We start from the raw sequence: 10159 nt of genomic DNA on the forward strand, positions 1-10159 counted from the left end.
TGCATTTGTTGATTTGCTTCCAAATAAGATGTAGCAGGTTTTTTTTATGTTTAGTGTTAGTTTGTTGGTTGACATCCATAAGTGGACTTTTTTTCAATTCATTTATTATTCACAACATTATTTAGTGTGTGGGTTGGGGTTTTTATAATCCTCAGGGTGAAAAACACCTGTTTTCAGTCCTGCTTGAGTGGACATACTCTCCAACTCTATATCTGTGATTGCCCTGTTATCAGTGACTTCAGACCAAATGGTATGAGGTAGTTTGAGCTCTGTAATTGCTTCATACACTCAGGAATATTGGAAGATATTCTTGTGCTGTACCCAAATTTTGCTAGTGGGGGCTAATAGAACAGCCATGCATTTCTTAGTCTCTTCTGACACCATGTATTACTGGCCGTTCTGTGAGGTGGGAATGTTGAATGAGCTTGTAGCTAGTTTATGATCTACACTGTAATCTTTCATATAGAATAGGGTAGCAGCACATTACTGTGTATACCTAAGCTTGTCAATAAAAAGATATATGTAATAAAGGTTTTAAATTATAGATTGTATTATTATTACCAGTATTTTCCTTATTTCATCATAAATGTTAACCATGGATCATTAAGATCTCATATTGATATGCAATGTTAGTACTGTAGTTCATACAGTCATAATTATAGGTTTAAGTATTCAATGAGACACTTTTTTGAAGTTTTTAGCCCTTCTTATCTAACATAATTTGTGCAACATTTTTCTTTTATATCTCACCCAGATTTAATTTCAAAATAAAACCAAACAAAATAAATTAAAAATGGGTATGTATAGTTAAGGTACACACTTAGCTATACTTGTTCGGTGAACAGGTGCATTTGGTGATAGTAAATGCTCCCACCAGCCACCTTCTTTCATTTTTTATGTTCACCAGTGTTTATTTACTTATAACTACTGGTATAATATTTTGCTATTATAAAACTAATTCTAATATCATAAAAGACATATTTACTGCAAGTTTTAGGCAGAGAATGCTTATATTACGAAGGACCCCTGTTGATGAAATTCTCCAGCTAAAACCTTTTGTATATAATAAAATCTGCGTGTTGTGAAGTAGAGAAAAATGGAGGTATATCCAGTTTACGTAAAGCTACGAGTGGTCGATAGCACTCTTAGCCAGACGGACCAAACTTACGATGATTTTCCTTCTTAAATGCGTACCTGAATACCGACATAGCTGCTACGAAGGTGCTAAGAAGAAAAGCATTCGTAAGTACGTAAGAACAGAAGGGGAAATTAGAGTGGTACTTACCTAAGTAATAAACCTTGAGAAGTTAGAGTAGACGGAGGTAAAAATGAGGCCACACAAGCCAACCAGCCGCCTTGAGTCCTGAGCCAAGAAGCAGGGCCTAGATTCACGAAATGTTACAGCCCTCTCGGGTCGCAACTGGGTTCTTACTCTGATGTTGTTAGAGGAAGGGTATCCGGCCCCAAGCCAGTAGTGGCTTTCAAGAGATGTGATCAGTAACGCAAGTAAACTAAAAGGGGAAGGGAAAGAAAGGCAAAAACTTAATATAATATAATGACCACCATCAATAAATAATATAAAAAAGGTTACACAGGGGGAGGGGTATTAACACTTATTTACACTGTCGTCTTCTTCTGAAGACTCTGGATCCTTTCGATGCCAAGTTCTCGGTGCTCTCGTGGCCTCACGACGAATCCTTCGAAAACTGAGTCTACCCCGGCCACAGGCCAGCCAAAACACAGTTCCACTGGGGGCACCGCCGTGGAGGCCGTCAACCACAAGTCCAGCAGAACAGCTGGCAGGTTCCGGATCAGCAACACTGGTCAGGCCACTCCACGAGCGATACTAGGGTAGCGCCCTAGTCAGGAGCCTCGTGTGATACCACAGATCACTCTCCTGTCCACAATACCCCAGTGGTTAATCGTCTCCAGCAGTCGGTCCCGGGTATGACAATCCTCAACTGCCGCTTCACAGGCAGGGTAACACCACAGTGTTCATCCGGGAGGCGACTCACAGCTGCTGCAGCAAAGCACTTGGTATGGATACGGCTGCCTTGGGTAGACTGACTCAACTTCCCTTACAGCAGTCCCAGGTCGACTCTGTAAGCAGACACGTCATCAATAACAGGGACACACTAAAGCACCTCACTTACAGGCTCAGACACAAACGCCCGACGTATCCACTCTATAGATGGCGTTGTCGTCTGAGCACCACCTCGCCAGAGGTCAGCAGCGGCTGTGTTGTGAGCTGAACAGGACTGGAAATTGGCCCTTGTGGCCAGTACACGTCGTCCTCATCAGGTGTCGTCGTCCGTTTGGAGGGGGTTTTGGGAGCTGACCCACAGATGGCGTGGTCGTCACTGCTCCAGGCCCGGACGCTGGATTCGGGTTCGTAACACCTCCCCACCAAAAAGAATTTGGTTTGGGGTTCTATAAAAGAAAAGACAAACCAAATTAGAACGGGGACACAACTCCAAATGGACTCACTTATACTGTAAACTGGAACGGCGAGGCTGTCTCGTCCACAGAACTGTCCTACTGGGCAATTCCGGCACAACGGGAACTTGCAGATAGAAGGCAATGACCTGCCTGACGTAATCTTCCACCTCTCCACTGCGAGGGGGGCATCATCTCACATCTCTCGAGTAAGGATCGATATCGACCCGATCTAGGGCGACTCGACACTTCCCTATGTCGTGGCACCGATGATGGCTGATCACAGACGGCATTTCTGGTACCGGTCCGACGGTCCTTCAGGGAGACAGGAACCTGGAATACAGGGGTCTGATAATTCAGAGTGACAGCGACAGTGGGCAAGTCAGTACTTACTACACACTCGCTTACTAGGCCCACACCTAGTTCCAACGTGGCTGTTCGTACATCGAAGATGGCATTCACTCTGCCACCGTCAGGTCGACCAACGTTCCGCATAACGCTGCATTTAGGCTCAGCTATCACGCGGGGGGTGTCAACCTGTCAGAAACAGTCACTCACATTATCATATCTCGTACCTCCTGTATCTACCATAACCTTCCAGGTCCCTTCTTCAACTGCAACACTCACTGTGCACGTCTCCAATCCCTGGGACCTCTTCATGGTGTTCACGGGAGCCATCATCTGCCAGGTCGTCCACTGGTCCTCACTGAGAGCACATACGAGAATAATACAAAATACCGCCAAGAAACATTTGGTTAACTTAGGGATAAGCTTCCTGAGCCTGTTATGTCCATAGCCGGCTACATCCATTAGCCTGGTTTGGACCGAAGAGGGCTCTAGAACCTTCGAACATACCTCACATACCTCCGACGTCTGGGGAATCTCTGGCCGGTTCAATGAACGCTGTACCTTGCCATACCGCAAGTACCCATCCGCCTTCGCTCCAGACTCTGGGGTATTCGTGGGTGCTTGCACTCGAGACCTCTCTTCTTGCTCAGTTGCTTCTGCTACCTTAACCGCATGCTCCTTGTCGGGAGAAGAATTGGGAGACTCTGCTAGAATATTGTAAACTCTGTCGTCAATCTGTAGGCGAGAGGAAGGATTAAACATACCTAAATCCGGGTCTGTCTTTACCTCCTGGACATTACCACTGCCTGTTGTTACCTCAGACCTTGCTGTTCCGGCCGACTCGTCCACGATCTTGGGATGATTGGTGCTCCAATCCGATACCAAGTCGTTGGCTAGTACCACGTCAATCCCAGCTATAGGGAGGGTATCGACTACTGCCAACGCACATGTGCCACTGAAGTAAGGCGAGTCGAGATGTACCGGCACTAAGGGGGCGATATACTGCGTCCTAGGAAACCCAACCAGGATAACCTTTTGTCTCCCATCCACACTCACTCCCTCGGGTAACGAGTCTCTCACGATCAGGGACTGGGCTGCTCCACTATCTCTGAGCACTACAACTGATCTACCAGTGTTATCACTCGTTACATACCCGATAGAAGTGTGAGGGGCGAACAAACTTGGTCCTTCCTGCGTCGTCGTCGACTGGCTTCCTGCTGGTGGTGTAGCACAGCTCATCATCATCACCTCCCTACGTGCGCCGCCACCTCTTCTGCCTCGGCACATAGCAGCTACATGCCCTTTCTGCCCACAAGTCCAGCACGCCACATTCCTCCTTGGACTCCAGTGTTTCGGACTGCTAGGACTCGTCCTTCGAGGGCTACTTGGGGGCGTCTTCTTAGCGCTTTGTGGGACGGGGGTCTCTTCTTCGTCATGAGGTTTATCAAACCGGCGTTGGTAATTCCTCGGGACGTACTTAGCAGAAGGCCTGTGCGTCAGGATGTATTCCACAGCCATGGTGGCTGCCGCACTCAAGGTCTCCACCTGCTGCTCTTCTAAGTATGTCTTGAGGTCTCCAGACAGACAGTCTTTGAAGTCCTCTAACAGTATGAGCTGCTCGAGGTCTTCTTTGGTCTCCACCTTCCGAGAGGCACACCACTCCTGGAAAAGTCGCTCCTTGATAGTGGCGAATTCGGTGAAAGTGTGCTCCGAGGTCTTTTTCAGGTTCCTGAACTTCTGCCTGTAAGCCTCAGGTACCAATTGGTACGCCATGAGCACGACCTTCTTCACCTTGTCGTAATCGCCGGAGTCGTCAAGGGATAACGTGGAGTAGGCGATTTGGGCCTTCCCAGTCAGGACTGACTGTATCATGATGGCCCAATTCTCCCTTGGCCACTCCAAAGAGGCAGCGACTTTCTCGAAGGCTGCGAAGAACTTCGAAACTTCCCTCTCGTTGAATTTTGGGACCATTTTGATGTTCCTTACCGGATCGAAACTGCTGGTGTCCGTCGTTTGCCTCCAACCGCCTAATCGCAATACTTCTAGTTCATGTTGTCTCTCTCTTTCCTCTCTGTCTCGTCGTTCTTGTCTGTCTCGTTCCTCTCTTTCTCTTTCTCGCTCTTCTCTTTCTCTTTCTCGTTTCTCTTCTCTTTCTCGTTTCTCTTCTCTTTCTCGTTCTTCTCTTTCTCGTTTCTCTTCTCTTTCTCGTTCTTCTCTTTCTCGTTTCTCTTCTCTTTCTCTTTCTGCCTTCCTTTCTTCTAATTCTAAACGCCTCATCTCTAATTCTTTATCTTGTCTCCCTCTTTCCATTTCTAATTTCTTCCATTCTATCTCACGATTTATCTCTAAGGCACGCATTTTGACTGTAAGAAAGCTAATATTCAGCTCACCTGCATCACTGTCAATGTCACTACCTTTATCTTCCTTTTCAGTGGAAGCTACTTCCTCACTTTCTTTTGTACTTGGTACCTCACCTTCCTGTTTTCCTTCAGCCTTCAAATGCCGGTGAACCTTTGACAAGATCTCCACACAGGAATCACTGGCACGGATCTTGATCTCCAGGTAGGCGCTCACCAGTACGAGTTCCTGTTTGCTCAGATATTTTAATCTGGCAAGACAGTCCTCTCTGTTCAGAAAAGCCTGAACATCGTCCAGATCATCGATGGTAGCTTTTTCTGCCATTGTCACAGATGGAACACTTAACTAGCACTTAACACACCGCTTTCACGTTAGCACTTAACGCGCCGAGCACTGTTCTACGCCAATATTGCACTTTATCGCACCTGGCGCCTCACTTGCCAATATTGCACGTAATTACTTCAGGCACCGCACTACACAATATTGCACTGAATCACAGCAAACACTTCGCTCTACAATATTGCACTGAATCACGCCGAGCACCGCACTACACAATATTGCACTTAATCGCTTAATCACAGCGAGCACCGCACTGCACAATATCGCACTTAGTCACTCTGAGCACCGCACAGGACGTATAACGTCCCAATCGTCACACACAGGGGGAATTATTTACAGGGATTACGCCACTTCACCACCCCTGTCAAACATACTTAACAAGGGGACGGATCCCGCTGGGGATGCCAATTATGTTACGACCCTCTCGGGTCGCAACTGGGTTCTTACTCTGATGTTGTTAGAGGAAGGGTATCCGGCCCCAAGCCAGTAGTGGCTTTCAAGAGATGTGATCAGTAACGCAAGTAAACTAAAAGGGGAAGGGAAAGAAAGGCAAAAACTTAATATAATATAATGACCACCACCAATAAATAATATAAAAAAGGTTACACAGGGGGAGGGGTATTAACACTTATTTACACTGTCGTCTTCTTCTGAAGACTCTGGATCCTTTCGATGCCAAGTTCTCGGTGCTCTCGTGGCCTCACGACGAATCCTTCGAAAACTGAGTCTACCCCGGCCACAGGCCAGCCAAAACACAGTTCCACTGGGGGCACCGCCGTGGAGGCCGTCAACCACAAGTCCAGCAGAACAGCTGGTAGGTTCCGGATCAGCAACGCTGGTCAGGCCACTCCACGAGCGATACTAGGGTAGCGCCCTAGTCAGGAGCCTCGTGTGATACCACAGATCACTCTCCTGTCCACAATACCCCAGTGGTTAATCGTCTCCAGCAGTCGGTCCCGGGTATGACAATCCTCAACTGCCGCTTCACAGGCAGGGTAACACCACAGTGTTCATCCGGGAGGCGACTCACAGCTGCTGCAGCAAAGCACTTGGTATGGGGACGGCTGCCTTGGGTAGACTGACTCAACTTCCCTTACAGCAGTCCCAGGTCGACTCTGTAAGCAGACACGTCATCAATAACAGGGACACACTAAAGCACCTCACTTACAGGCTCAGACACAAACGCCCGACGTATCCACTCTATAGATGGCGTTGTCGTCTGAGCACCACCTCGCCAGAGGTCAGCAGCGGCTGTGTTGTGAGCTGAACAGGACTGGAAATTGGCCCTTGTGGCCAGTACACGTCGTCCTCATCAGGTGTCGTCGTCCGTTTGGAGGGGGTTTCGGGAGCTGACCCACAGATGGCGTGGTCGTCACTGCTCCAGGCCCGGACGCTAGATTTGGGTTCGTAACACGAAGCTCCATGTATTTTTTCGTAAGTATTCTACGAAGGTTCCTAAGTATGGCTTAAGAGCGTTTCCTACGTCCGATTCAGAAAGATATACTTACGAAGATTTTAGCACCTTCACTTAAGTCTCGCTAGATGTCACTAGGGCTTTTCGTTTTAGCCAATCTGAGAGAAGATAACATTTTTCATTTTACAGCTGTAGCCAATCACGACGCTGGCATATCGGAGCTTATCCGTGTTCACTTACCACCTATTTACGTCGAATTTTTTTAAAAATTAGTATATTTTGAAGTAAAACTATGTTTTTTTTTCAACTTCTACAGCCAGCACCGACATTGCAGTCAACAAATATGTTGCATTTTTTTTTCCTACGTAATTCTAAGAGATATTGTGTGGCTTTCTTGTCGCTCCCAAGATTTGAGAAGCGGTGGTATTTTTTTACGTTTACATTTACCTAAATTTACCCAAGGGCCAATAACTATCTAGTGACCTCGACGAGGACAGAAAGCCGGGAGCTTGTTAAAAGTCCCGCCAAATATCCTAATGATATTTTCTAGCTGGATTTTGGCATTTACGGTTGTCCCCTGTTGTTTCAGCGGGTAGGAGGGTTTATAGCCCTCTGGGTGAACAAACATCTTTTTACAGTCCTACTTGAGAGGACATACTTTTCAACACTATATCTGTGATTGCCATGTTATCAGTTACTTCAGACCAAATGGTATGAGGTACTTTGAGCTCTGTGATTACTTCATACACTCAGGAATATTGGAAGATATTCTAGTGCTGTACTTAGATTTTGCTATTGGGGGCTAATAGATCAGCCTTACATTTTTTGTTCTCTCCTGATTCCATGTATGACATCCGTCCTGTGAGGTGAGGATGTTGGATGAGCTTGTAGCTGGTTTTTGATCTACACTGTGTGGTAGATCATACAGAATAGGGAAGCAGCACTTTGCTGTGTATACCTAAGCTTGTTAAAATATAAATATTATATATATATATATATATATATATATATATATATATATATATATATATATATATATATATATATATATATATATATATATATATATATATATTTATTCACTAAAGTTCCTGTTGATGATCTGTTAGAATTTCTACGTGAGGAACTGCCTAAATATAATTTGAGCTTGCAGACCAATAAAGTATTGGAACTTATTAAATTGTGTATAAAAGACAATTATTTTAGTTTTAATGGAAAATTTTTCAAACAAACATTTGGTATGGCGATGGGCAATCCCCTGTCCCCAGTTTTAAGCAATTTGTATATGGAATTCTTTGAAACAAAAATCTTATCCAGGATTATCCCGGCTAATGTAGTTTGGTTTAGGTATGTTGATGATATTTTGTGCTTATGGCCGTGCAACAAAGACCAGATAGTTTTTCTTAATGAACTCAATTCTTTGGTACCTTCAATAAAATTCACTTGTGAGACTGAGGAGAATGGTACTCTTCCGTTTTTGGACATTATGATTCATAGAGTCACTAGAAAGTTCAAATTTAATGTGTATAGGAAACCTACCAACGTGGGGTCGTATGTTCATTTTTATTCGAATCATCATAGTAAAGTTAAACAGGCAGTATTTTCAGGAATGTTTCTACGAGCTTTGAGGGTTTGCAGCCCTGAGTTTTTTGATGAAGAGATTGCTAAAATATATGAAATTGGGAAGAGTTTACAATATCCAAAGAGGTTTTTGGATTGCTCGTTTGTACAAGCCAAGCGTACGTTTTATAATCACGTCCCTAAGGCAAAACCAAAAATTATTAACTCATTGGTGGTACCTTATGCGAGTGGACTTGAAAAATTGTCTCTGATTTTTAAGAAACTTAATATAAATTTGGTGTTCACTAATAGTACGAATAAATCCAATTTAATAAAAAACTCCCCTGACACAGCAGGTTGTGTGTATTCGATTCCCTGCAAGGATTGTGATTCTGTGTACCTTGGACAAACAGGAAAGTCCTTACAATTGCGGTTGTCACAACATGCTTATAGTATTAGAACTGCCCAAACGTCTAATGCATTGTATCTACATACGAGTTTATGCGATCACAATATTAACTGGAATGGGGCAAAAAGCATTACCAATTGTGGGGATTTCGTGGAACGGAATTTGATTGAGTCTGCTCTAATCAGTCAGTGTCCAAATCTTCTTAATGTTAGTACTGGTATGTACAAACTTGATCCATTTTTAAGTTATAATATTGCACAACGGTTTAAGAAACAACTCTGATAGAGAGGCTTACAATGTCTCATTATAATTGTATATTCATATATTGTGTGTTCATGAGGCTTTTCTTTAATCTTTCATCCTTATTCTCTGACCGCTTAATCCTCTTTGACCATTTTAAGCTAAGCTATACCTGTTTTTGGTTAATTCTTTCCCTAGGGATGGGTTGGTCAGGTGTCGGCCTATATATCCTCCCCCTTCCCTTCTCCTTAAGTCAGTTGGTGTTGACAAAGGCTTTAGCGGGCCGAAACGTTCACCTCATTTCATATTTCTCCGTGGATTTTCCGCATAAAATGATCAGTGTTTTGTGATCGTCAATTGCATATATATATATATATATATATATATATATATATATATATATATATATATATATATATATATATATATATATATATATATTGTGACGGGAAAGTGTTGGAGTGTAGATGTTCGGCAGTCCTCCAATGGCTGGTGTCAATGCCTAGTCACACTTACAAAAAAAAGATAGACTGCTTGCCTGTTTGTTTGTCTGTCTGTGGTAAAGTAAGGGAAGACACACAAAGTATGAAGAATGAAACTTTAATTAATATAGAAAACAAAGACAATCTCTTGGCAATGTACAGTGCAAAAGAACAAGTCAAAAACAATATAACATAAATGAATAATAGGGATGAAGTTACTCTACAATACTAATAAAGTTAAAGATGAAAAATAATCAGGTGCTGAGAATATGGCACTAGCTGTGAGACATCCACCTAATACAGCATATATCAGTTACTTGCTCACGGCTTGAGAGCACAAGGATATTCTGACTTCAATGGCTGGACCAAGCCCAGATATCGACTCAGGTAGAGAACGCTGAGGTGCAGTGTGCAGGTGTGCAGTCGGCGAGTCACCAATCAGGAGGAGGCAGGCTGGGAAGGGTAGTTGGCTGGTTGATGACGAGCCAGCGTGGAGGGAGTGGAGTCTTGAGTACGTTTTGCCTCCTGGTCAAAACGTTTTGTGCTACTGGTAGACGTATCTTGAAGGTAGCA

Source organism: Procambarus clarkii, chromosome 48, assembly GCF_040958095.1.
Source record: "Procambarus clarkii isolate CNS0578487 chromosome 48, FALCON_Pclarkii_2.0, whole genome shotgun sequence".
NCBI classification, from domain to species: Eukaryota; Metazoa; Arthropoda; class Malacostraca; order Decapoda; family Cambaridae; genus Procambarus; species Procambarus clarkii.